The 12,744-nt window shown below is 41.4% G+C and overlaps 1 long non-coding RNA gene across 1 annotated transcript; it reads left to right on the top strand.

Annotated features, from left to right (window-relative positions):
• Window positions 1-5,146: 5,146 nt before the first annotated feature.
• Window positions 5,147-11,271, top strand: LOC133388326 (uncharacterized). The gene is made up of 3 exons (XR_009763743.1): window positions 5,147-5,275; window positions 6,287-6,435; window positions 10,864-11,271. It is a non-coding gene; the product is annotated as an uncharacterized LOC133388326 (long non-coding RNA).
• The last annotated feature ends 1,473 nt before the right edge of the window (window positions 11,272-12,744 follow it).

Below are 12,744 nucleotides of genomic sequence, written 5' to 3'. Positions count from 1 at the left end.
TTTCTGTTTGCACCGTCTACAGTAAGCGATCAATGCCAGCTGCAAACATGGTGTTTTTTAGTCACACTTGAGGGGAAGCATCAATCACGCAGTTTCCTAAAGACCACGCTCTCTAATTTAACATTTCAACTCCCTCTGTTTACCTGGCAACTGAGCATGCTCAGTTTGTTCTACCATTAAGTTTCATTAAAAACAACAACAACCTGGAAGTGCGATTATTTGTATTTTCACTGGTACAACACAGAAGAAATACAAGTCTTTGTTTGAGCAGTGTTATGCTTTTGTGAGGAAGTTTGCAGGGGAGGAAAATAAAGGCACGTTTGCATCAACATAAAAGAAGCTTGCAGAACGGGAGAGAGAACCAGAGGTTTCTTTTCATTCCACATGAAATGAAATGAAAGAAAGGAGGAGGAGGAGGAAGTGGGTGTGGAGAGGGGAACGATTGACATACTCACCTAAAAGCATTGCAGCACATCTGCAAGCCTTAGAGCAGCTTTTCCCAACCAGTGTGCCTCCAGATGTTGTTGGACCACAATTCCCATCTTTCCTGACCATTGGCAATGCTGACTGAGGCTGATGGGAGTTGTGGTCCAACAACATCTGGAGGCACACTGGTTGGGAAAGGCTGCCTTAGAGATATGGAGTGGAGACATTTTTTCCTTCCCTTTTTGGATTATTAGAGGATTGGGATAGTACAGATTTACAGGGGGAAACTGTGATAGCTTCTGTTTGCCAGTAACGTCATGTGAACAATGCGAATTAAAAGGGGATGCAAGTAGCACCGGACACACAGTAAAACCCTGTGTAGATGAGCCCATAATAGCTGGATAAACAGCTGGGGTGAGGAACCCTTTGGGAACTTTGCGTAGGCTTCAGCTTGTCCAGAATGCGGCGGCACGACTCATTAAGGGCTGCCATAGGAGAGAACACATCACCCCAATCCTTCGGGAACTTCATTGGCTCCCGATAGTGTTGCGGGTGAAGTTTAAAATACTAGCTTTAACTTATAAGTCCTTTTTTGATGCTGGTCCAATCTATTTGAAGAACAAACTTTCTCTTCTTGGAGCAGATGGGCGTACGAGGTCCTCAGCTGCTAGACTTTTTGTGGTTCCATCTATCAGAGCGGTCAGATTAAGTGGTACTAGATCTAAAGCCTTCTCCATTGTAGCTCCCATGCTATGGAACACCTTACCAGTTGATACTCGCTTAGCCCCTTCACTTTTGGGTTTTCGGAGGCAGTTGAAGACATGGCTTTTTGTACAGTCACATAAATGAACATGCCACAGTTAGGTGGCTAAGGGGGTGGTCTGATTTTTGGGGTCTTATGTGAACAGCATTTTTATTATGTACCTGTTGATTTTTATTTTGATGTTGTTTTTGTATTTTTATTCCTTTGTATGTCGCCTAGAGTGACAGGTTGTCCTGCCAGATAGGCGTCGAATAAATTTTAGATAATAATAATAATAATAACACTGCAATATTTTTATACAGTAACGTGGGGGAAGAAATTTTCCATAATGAAAGGCTGCTATACGTTCCAATTTTTTAAAATTGCAGCCCTGGGCTCCTACCGCGAGGAAGGGCGGGATATAAATCTAATAAAATAAAATAAAATATAATAAAGGTTTCATAAAATGCATTAGTAACAGAATCAACAGATACAACTCTATTTAAACAGGGCAATTTCAAAGTGCTAGTTAACTTTTTTTTCAAGTGACTGTCCATAGAAAGTGTGCAATCATATATAATAAATATAAGGGCATAGCTGTTTGAGCTTGCTGAAATTGGTATGTTAACAGTTTTCAGTTCCTTTATTAAAAATAAAAAATGCAATGTATCGATGTATGTACATTTAGCCCCTGATGTTCAGTTGTATCTTTGAACTGAAATAACAAGAGTTACCTGTTATGCACTGTATAAGCAGGAAGGTAGAGTGAATGGTCTTCCAAAATGGAAACTTTTCCACTATTTTATTTTTTTCTGCTGAAGATTTTTTGCTTTTAGAAATTCATTGTTTCACGAAATCAGTTAGTGATATAACAAATGAACACAGGGAAAGTCAATTTGGGCCGCTGGAATGGATACAATATTAATCAAATCTGAAATTAGGGGTTGTAATTATCTTTCTGCAGTTGACTGTCCCTGGGAACTACATACGAATTTTAGCATGGTGGAAGAGCTGGGTTCGTAAATGCTAAGTAAATGCTAAAATGAGTATCTTAACAGTTTTCAGTGCCTTCACCTTTTCTTAAGAGCTAAGCAATGTAAGAGAAATGTGTGCTATCTTATTGTCATATCTGAAAATATTTACAAGTATTCATAAAAATAATTTACTTTCTAAGTACAGCTTTGAATTTGCTTGTATATAACTTTTAAACCACATTGTGTACTTTCTTGAATTCCCCTCCTCCACAATCAAATATTCTGGTTCAACTACTTTGGGCTACTAGAAATACATTTCAGACTGCACTTTAAATTAACATGAGAAACTTTGTTTTAGCTTTGTTTACTAAGTCAAACAAACATACTAAATCAGATCTCCATCAATTTAGGGCACGGGGAAATTTTCCACTATGAAATTATTAAAGAAAGCCCCCATCACTTAGCTTTAATCAAATCCACATAAAGCACCTTTCCCAAATTGGTGCCATCCAGATGTTTTGGCCATCAACATGGCCATAGGGAAGCTTGGAGAAAGCTGATATAAAGTGTCCCCAAAGGACTCCTCAACAGGAGGCTGGTCTATAAATCCTTAGACATGAGGCTCGATGGCAGCATATGTTGATATATTTATTGTAAGCTGCCCAGGGAACTGTAGACTTTTGAGGAACAACATTTCATCTTCTTCAGGTGAGGCTGTTGATGTGCTGAACCGCTGCCTGACCGCGATAATGGACCGGATGAGAGCTAATAAACTGAGACTCAATACAGGCAAGACTGAGACACTGTTGGTGAATTCTTTCCTGGCCCAGATTGTGGATGTTCATCCTGTTCTAGATGGGGTTACACTCCCCTTGAAGGAACAGGTTCGTAGTTTGGGCGTCATCTTTGATCCTTCCCTGTCGCTTGAGGCTCAAGTGGCCTCGGTGGCACGGAATGCATTTTACCATCTTCGGTTGGTAGCCCAACTACGTCCCTATCTGGACAGAGATGACCTCGCCTCAGTTGTTCATGCTCTGGTAACTTCTAGACTGGATTGCTGTAATGCGCTCTACGTAGGGCTGCCCTTGAAGACAGTTCGGAAACTTCAGCTAGTGCAATATGCAGCGGCCAGGATGTTGACGAGGACCAGCCGGTCCACGCATATAACACCTGTGCTGGCTCATTTGCACTGGCTTCCTATCCGTTTCCGAGCTAGATTCAATGTGCTGGTTTTGACCTACAAAGCCTTACATGGTGTGGGACCGCAATACCTTGTGGAACGCCTCTCCCGCTATGAACCTACCCGTACACTTCGCTCAGTAAATAAGGCCCTCCTCAGGGTACCAACTTATTGTGAAGCCCTGAGGACCGTTACTAGATCTAGGGCCTTTTCTGTGGTGGCCCCCGAATTGTGGAATAGCCTCCCTGAAGAGATACGCCTGGCGCCTACGCTGCTTTCTTTTAGGCGCCAGGTTAAGACCTGGTTATGCTCCCAGGCATTTTAATGTTTTAATGTTTTAATGTTTATATTCTATGTTGTATTTTGTTGATTGTGTTAATTATTTGTTATCTGATTTTATTGTAATATTCCTGTATTTTATCCTGTTTTGTACACCGCCCAGAGAGCTATTAGCTATGGGCGGTTTATAAATGAAACGAAATAAAATAAATAAATAAACATTGTGAGTGGTAAGATTCCCCTCACTGCTTGGCCAGATGATACAGATGACAAGCTGCCAAATGATTATTATAAGCACACTGCGGAACTTTTTACCGCCGGTTAAGTTATCATCTGTATTCGCTCATTGATTTGTATTACAAATACGTAATGATCCTAAAAGGACTAATGCACAATGCCACTCTCCAGTGTGACATTTGCCACCTTGTCCTCCTAATCTCATCAGGAGTTATATGCCTTTATTTATTTGTTTATTTGTTAAAGCATTTCTAACCCAATTAACATTTTAAAATCTCTAAGCAGTATACAGCCACGCAACATGAAAACAATAAAATCGTATTAGAAAAACAGAGGTACAACATAAAACAGAAAAAACAGTATTATAAAAACATAAAATTAGGCATTCAATAATAGCAAGTATTGAAGGATCAAGACGTCTGAAGCAACTGAGGGATGCATGATGCAGGGGCAAGGGCAGAAAATGCCAGTTGTCAGTTCTTCAGTTCCTAATTCAGCATGGAATGTACTGTCATTGTCATGGAAGGCTCAGAAACGAGGCAGAAAACTAGACAAGAATTTTACGGTGACCAATAAGAACAGAACAGCAACAGGAAACTCCTCCTGACTCTACTCAGATACATTCAGTCCAATGCCATCTAGCGACTAGAGGACTATATAATGACACTAGATTGGATTCCATGCTAGCCCTTTTCAGAGTAGACCCTCTGAAGTTAATAAACATCGCTAACTTAACTTAATTAATATCAATGGGTCTTCTATGCTGAGTAAGGTTTAGCTGGATACAACCCTCTATCTGCACAGCTATAATACAGTTATACATGGGCATTATAAACACTGCATGTCTGGTTTTTGTGACTCCATAACATGGTATTTTGATTCATCATTGGGCCTCTTTTTGTCACTGGTTTAGGACTGGAATTGGCCTACAGACTGATATGCTTCCAACACTGGCATAACCCTGTTTAAGATGCAGGTTTGATGACTAATATCAACATAAAGTAATATTAGAAACAGCCTAAGAGACACGGCAATACCTTATCTGGAAAAGAAAGTTCAGCCAATGGAAGCAACATCTTAAAGGATGCCACAGTCTGGGGTCAGACAGCAGTTCCTGCCAGGAATTCTTTATCAGTGAACAAAAATAAGATGTTGGTTGTTAGTTTTACACAGAGATATTGTTGCCAGTTTCCTTTACATCAGAGCTAGCCAGTGAACCCAGAACTTCCCTTGTGGGGCAACTAAGGAAGGACATTTCTCATATTGCAGTTTAAAGGCTGCCCCAAGTCACTCCCAGATGTGAAGAATCTGTCCATCTGTGTCTATCTGAAGTACTGTATCTACCCTGAAGAAAATTTCAAGAAGGCTGAGAATCACCTCTGGAGTTTCATCATTCATGGAGTTCCACTCCAAATTACCTGCATGTATTGTCATTCAGTAAGTATAATTTATTTTTAGATGCCAAATTAATGTATGGGAATAATTCTGTCTCTCAAAAATAGTGAACAAGGCTCCCAATGCTCCCTTTTGTTCAATCAACCTGGCTAGGTTATATTATCCTGCCTTGTAGGGAAACGTTTTACCTCTCCAAATCCACATCAAGTATATATAATTAAAAAACAAACCTAGACATACCCCAAAAAAACTTATTCCGAAAGTCTGGACACTGGAAGAAGCAATTCTTAAACTTTCTTCAGTTACAGTGTAATGTACAGATCACTATTCTGTTATGCCTAGATTTCACAGACCTCCCACTTTTCTTAGGCTGTAACTTCAAAAAAGATTCCAAATGAAAATGGAAACTCATCATCTTCTGCTTGCAATAAAAATCTTTTTTTAAAAAAACGGCAGCAACCTATAATCAATCATTCAAAAATAAAACTAATTAAAAGCCAGGTATTATACAGCCCCGAGAGTGGCTGTATACTATAGTCAGCAGGGATTTTACTATAGTCAGCAGGGATTTTTCGCGTTCTACCATGTTAAATGAAAATACCCCCCCACATCCCTTTCTGGTGCTTTGTATAGTCCCAATTCAAAACAAACACAAGTCTTATACTGTTGGATTCAGAATCGCTTGCTCTACAACTCTAGAAGTTTTCTTGGTGATACACCCCCCCCCACGGAAAATCCACAGGTTAAAGTGAAAAACGGGAGAGAAAAAAAATAGAAACAGTTTGGACTTTTTTCTTGAGAAATTGTCATAATCTGTTGTTGATTACAACTCAGAGATGACTGTAAGGTATCCCTAATCAAATCCCTGAGCTTGCCCCATACACAGTACTTCATCTGAAGTAGGTTTAAATTAAAAAAAAGGCATGGTTTATTTTTAATTAATTTATTTAAAAAATGCATTGGAGTGGATTGTAACGTACTGCATGTGCAGAAGAAAGACTTCTTTCAGTTTTACTCCCCCTCCCCTTCCTCCCCTTCCCCTTCCCCTTCCAGTTACTTTGAGGAAGCAGGGGAAGTCTGCTCCTGTGATTGGTGGGCAAGAGACATGTGACTCACACCTGCCTTCTGCTGAGCTTGCTCTGTGTGAGGAAGCAAGAGAGAGAAAATGGCCGATGGAGGGAGAAAGCAGCAGCAGAATGGAGGTGAGTGGGAAAGTTTAGAATATTTTTTTTTCTAGTCTGATGTGCTTCAGAGTGAACAAATAAGAAGACCTATAGCCCATCTAAGTCTTGCTAGCTGGATCCTCCAGAAGGTCACGTTAACCTGCTTTTCTTGATTCTGCCTTGTGTAATTATAAGCATTAAACGGTGCTGTGCTTCTATAGCTAGAATAAATTTCCAGTGTAAGGTAAGATTGGTTTGGAGAAATGTACTGGTTTCCAAAGTAAACTCTCATGAAACCTACAGGCTTCTTTTTAAAACATCAAAGCTTCGGCTATGGGGCAGTATATAAATACAATAAATAAATAAAATAAATAAATCAAGTAAGGAAAATTGTGGATTCCCATGTTAACAGGTTTAAGTAATTGGGGTACACCTATAAGTCATACCAGCAACAGAGGATACTGTGTTTTAGCTTGCTTATTGTTTTGGAAAGTGCAAATTAGGTACATTTCCTTTTAAATGTGAACTGAATCAAATTTCTCCCCCATTCCTAGCTGAACTGTGGTCTTTACATGATTTGTCTTTCTTGTGAATATAATATACACACCTTTAGCCCTTCCCATGTTAGATGCAGATACTTATTTAGCTGTGTTTAGGCTAACACATGAAGGGTTAAACCAGGGATGGGGTCAGGAACACACATGCAAGCACAGATGCAACCCAATATATCTGGGTGCAGCAGCTACATTTTAGATTTTTGTGCAATTATTGTGAAAGATTTTAAAGCTAGATTGATTGCACATGTTTTTGAAGGGAAGGAGGATAAAGTCTACTCAGAAGTAAATCACACTGAGTTCAGTGGGACTTACTCCCAGGTAAGTGGAGCAGAGCGTCTGAATAGACTTTTAAAAAATTGCAGAGTCCTTCAAAGCTCCCCCCCCCATTTTTCGACTCTTTCCTTTCCTCAAGCTAGATTCAGCGAGTGGGGAAGGCAGTGGGAGAGAGCACAGGTGGGGGCAGGGTGATTGAGCCAATGGAAAGGGCAGGCTGTGGGAGACAGCGGGGGTGGGAACACACACACACACATCACCAGAAGTAAGTTCCACTGAGTTTATTGCAGCTTACTCCTGAAGTGAAAGTGAACATAGAATTACAGCCTTTAACTTCTAAATTCAGTCTTTTCCTTTAAATACTAGGTGATTTATCAATAAATATTATAAAATTTATGTCTGTTAAATGTTCAGTGTTTCATCATGTGACTCTTACTGTTGCTTGTTAAACACCTGCTCTTCAGGATAGTGCCACAAATAGATTCCAAAAAGTCTGCTTTAAACTTGCTCCAACCCCCCTGTGGCATGTAATGAATGTAATGAATGTTCCAGTTTGTCTGCATCCTTCTTGAAGTGAGGAGACCAGAACTGGATGCAGTATTCAAGATGAGGTGTAACCGGTGCTGAATAGAGGGGAACTAATACTTCACGCGATTTGGAAACTATACTTCTGTTAATGCAGCCTAAAATTGCATTTGCGTTTTTTGCAGCCACATCATACTATTGGCTCATATTCCACTTGTGATCAATGACAATTCCAAGATCCTTCTTGCAAGTATCCCCCATCTTATAACTGTGCATTTGATTTCTTTTTCCCAAGTGTAGAACTTTGCATTTATCCTGGCTGAATTTCATTCTGTTGTTTTCAGCCCAGTGCTCCAGCCTATCAAGGTCCCACGGTATTCACAAGGTTTCCCCAAGGTTTTCCCTTTGGAAAGGAAAGGGGGTTCCCCTCTGCCCAGTGTCCACCCACCCAATATCCTCCCCTCCCCCTCCTCTTCCACTCCCTGCCCCTCCCCTGGGTCAGTGTTGAACTATGAACTGGGAGACCGTGGTTCAAATCCCCACACAGCCATGAACCTGACTGGGTAACCTTGGGCCAGTCACTGCCTCTCAGCGTCAGAAGAAGGCAATGGTAAAACCACCTCTGAATACCATTTACCATGAAAACCCTATTCAAAGGGTCACCATAAGTCTGATCGACTTGAAGGCAGTCCATTTCCATTTTCAAATATGATTGCATAGAAATAAATCCCACTGAACTCAAGAAGTATGCAAATGATCAAACCCAACCTCCCTTCTCCTCCCTCCTATCCTCTCCTTCTTGCCCCTTTGCCCCTCCCTCCCCATTCCCATCCCATTCCAATCCCCTCCTCACGCTTCCCTTCCTCCTCCCCGTGGTCAGTTTTACCTATCTTAAGCATGATTGCATGGAAGTAAATACCATTGAACTCTATAAGCATGCAAATGATCAAACTTGCCCTCCTCTCCCCCTTCCTTTGCTCCCCTCCAATATACTCCTTCCCCCCCTTTTTCCCCATGGTCAGTTTTTCTTATCCTAACCATGGTTGCATAGGAGTAAATCCCATTGAACTCAATAAGCATGCAAATAATCAGACCTGCTTTTCTTCTCCTTCTCCTCTCCTCTCCCTTCCTCCTCCCATCCCCTCCTCCTTCTTTCTCTTCCCCTGCCCACTCCAGCTTACCCCCCCTCCCCCCGATCAGTTTTACCTATCCTAAGCACGATTGCACAGGAGTAAATCACACTGAATTCAGTAAACATCCAAATGATCAAACCTGTCCTCCACCCCTCCCCCTCCTTCCTGCTCCCATCCCCCTCCTCTCCTCTGTGTTTCGTCCCCTCCCTCCTCCTTCCCTCCCCATCCTCTGTGGTCCGTTTCACCTATCCTAAGCATGATTGCAGGGGAGCAAATCCCATTGAACTCAATAAACATGCAAATGATCAATCCATTCTCAGCAAACTTGCACAGGACAGGATCCCATTTCTTACCTCCAGGATTAAAAAGCAGGGAAATTCACTAATAGGCAAAAAACCTTGCGGTTTAAGAATGTACCTATAGCCCACAGCTATTTCTATCAAACTTTAAAAAGAAGGGAAATTGGGCAGCTGTAGTGAATGCACCAGGGGAGCAGGAGACCTGAACTCCTCTCTGAGATATTGTACTGCCCTACAAATTGGTCAAAATGCAAACACCATTTGGGTTGGTCTTTCATAGTCCAATCCACTTCCTGTGTAGCTTGGAAGAATTTGGTAACATGTGCCTCTGAGCATATGGTGAGTGGTGGCAACACCTGCCATCTCGAAAGATAGAGAATTATATTTTTGGATGCTTGGTGTTCTTCTTACTTTGCTTCTTTTCTGTGTTATTAATGTTTCTACAGAGAATGTGAACTAGAAAATTTTATTTCCCTCACTGTCCATTCCAGAAATCTGTGTCAAATTTATTTTTATTAATTTCAAAGCCTTTTTATTGGTCAGTGTCATATGATGGTGAACACAGCCTTTTGTGTTTCAAATTGGAGGTTATGTCCTATTTCTATTTTGGGTGCAGTAACAGTGGAATTTGGACCTGCAGTTTGATGTAAAATCAGGCTGATTCCAATATGTTGCTGCTTCAGCAATGACTCTAGCTGTTGGAAAAAAGAGGATGATGTTTTCAGCCTGCTATGTTTAAACCATTTCATTTAAGGCAAGGTGGGCATGGTCAATTAAAAACATAGAGCACACCTAGAATTTGGCTAGAATATATTTCACCTCCCACTGTTTTATCTTGTGCAAATTGAGACACTCCTGAGGTCCACTGGAGACTATTCTGCAGAAGTCAGTGCCCTTATTCCACAATTATGTTTGGAGTTTTTTTAGTGTAAAGTTTGCAAAATGTTGCTGTACTTCACACATTCACAGAAATAGAAACAAAAGAAAATGATTTCCTATAGGAAACTTCACTAAAATTGCAAAGGAAATCAAACATATTCAAAGTGACCATCTGATCTATATCAACTGTCTTAATAATGTTGCTTCCTCCCTGCTAAAACAAGATCAGCACAGCACACATCTTGTTTCTGTTATTTGGGCTGATTGCAGGTTTTGCCACCACTCACCATATGCTCAGAGGCACATGTTACCCAATTCTTTCAAGCTACACAGGAAGTGGATTGGACTGTGAAAGACCAACCCAAACGGTGTTTGCATTTTGACCAAATTGTAGGGCAGTACAATATCTCAGAGTGGAGTTCAGGTCTCCTGCTCCCCTGGTGCATTCACTATAGCTGCCCAATTTCCTTGTTTTTAAAGTTTGATAGAAATAGCTGTGGGCTATAGGTACATTCTTAAACCGCAAGGTTTTTTGCCTATTAGTGATAGACCAATATCAAGCAAAGAAGCAACAACATAGGGAATCGATAAATAAAAGCTGCTACAGGGAATCAGTCAAATAATCTCAGCTCAGCAGGCCACAAGGTCTTCCCCAGGTGGCAGCAGGTCAGCAGGGGATGGTGGTGGTGGTGTAAGGTGAGCCTCTCTAGCTAGGGAGCTTCAAAGCCTAGGCACAGACACTGAAAAACATTCTTTCCCGTGTTTGTTGATTGAATAAATGCTATCCTTTTCCCACATCAGGCGTTGCCCCATCCCATCAGCCTCCATCTCCAGATCTGCCAGGCATCAGCTCCTTGCTCCAAGGGCCTGCGCTCTGTTCCTTCTGATCTGAGCCTCCCTTGCTCAGATAACCCTGCTGTTCGAGAAACAGGTCTTCAAACAAAAGTCCTCTTGGGTGCACAGAACCAACTGTATTCTGACTGAAGTGTCTTCTTTATTTGGCTGAGATCCAGAATTTTGTTTTGTTTTAAAAATGGTACATGTTGTGGGTGCTGTTATATTGGTCCCCAGGAATCATCAGTACAGAACAAGCAAAGCAGCATCATGTTCCTGTTATCGTAAGAGTATACAAGCTTTTCAACACAAAATAACTTAAAAAACCCTGTCTTGCTTCTATTATGGATGCCTATCATGCATATGGAAATAGTGTGGAGAAATTATTTTATCTCAAATAAAAAATCTTGGAACAAACAAGGTATTAGAACGGAAACAGAGGTGGAAAATACATGTGTCTTTAAATTTCCTAATCACGTTCGCAAGAACTCTGCATGGTCCTTTCAGTAAACAGTGGATATATTCAGAAATATCACAAAATAATTAAATGTGCCCACATCCATATCAGATATTTTATTTATTTATTTATAACATTTATAGCCCACCTTTCCTCCAAGGAACTCAAGGTGGCATACATGGTTCTCCGCCATTTCATCCTAATAACAACCTCAGTGACCTTCATGGCTGAGTGGGAACTTGAACCCTGGTCTCCCAGGTCCTAGTCCAACACTCTAACCCAGCCTTTTCCAACCAGTGTGCTTCCAGATGTTGTTGGACCACAATTCCCATCTTTCCTGACCATTGGCAATGCTGGCTGAGGCCGATGGGAGTTGTGGTCCAACAACATCTGGAGGCACACTGGTTGGGAAAGGCTGCTCTAACCATTACACCAAACTGATTAAAATGTGCTCTTACTGATTAAATTAGCTCCCACTATCCCCATGCAACCATGAAGCTCACTGGGTAACCTTGGGCCAGTCACTGCCTCTCAGCCTCAGAGGAAGGCAATGGTAAACTACCTTTGAATACCGCTTACCATGAAAACCCTATTCATAAGGTTGCCGGAAGTCGGAAACAACTTGAAGGCAGTCCATTTCCATTTTTCATCAACTAGCATTAGTTGATCAACCTGTCAATCAAACCAATTCAATATTATAGCCCTACTAAAAGTAAACAGTCCACTGCAGAAAAGCTATTAATTTCCTCTCTGTACCTTATATGAACATGTGAAGCGGTCATACTGAGTCAGCCACTGGGCCATCTAGCCTACCAATATTGTCTATCAAGAGCAGCAGTGGTTCTACACAGTCTCTAGCTCTATTTATCTGAGATTCTTTTAAGTAGCGCGGCCAGGAATTGAACATTTTGTATGCAAAGTATTTCTTCTCGTTTTGATATGTGGCGCAGAGTGGTAAGCGGCGGTAACGCAGCCAAAGCTCTACTCATGGCCGGAGTTCGATTCCAACAGAAGGAGGAAGTCGAATCTCCAGTAAAAGGGGTCGAGGTCCACTCAGCCTTCCATCCATCCGTGGTCGGTAAAATGAGTACCCGGCATATGCTGGGGGGTAAAGAAAGGCCAGGGAAGGAACTGGCAATCCCACCCCATATATACGGTCTGCCTAGTAAATGTCGCAAGACGTCACCCTAAGAGTCGGAACGACTCACACAACAAGTGCGGGGACACCTTTACCTTTACTTTTTTGAGACAGGCAAAAATTAAGGTCCCTGGCATGGTTGACTTCCGGCTTTTCTTCATTAGCCACAAAATAGACCAGTAAAAGATGACAATTTCTTTGGTGTCTTTGGTATGGCTTTATTGACAGTATAAACCTGACATCTGCGAATATT

This window comes from Rhineura floridana, chromosome 7 (assembly GCF_030035675.1).
Source record: "Rhineura floridana isolate rRhiFlo1 chromosome 7, rRhiFlo1.hap2, whole genome shotgun sequence".
Classification (NCBI taxonomy): Eukaryota; Metazoa; Chordata; class Lepidosauria; order Squamata; family Rhineuridae; genus Rhineura; species Rhineura floridana.
Note: the sequence above shows the minus strand (reverse complement) of the source record. Positions and strands in the feature narration are given on the sequence as shown.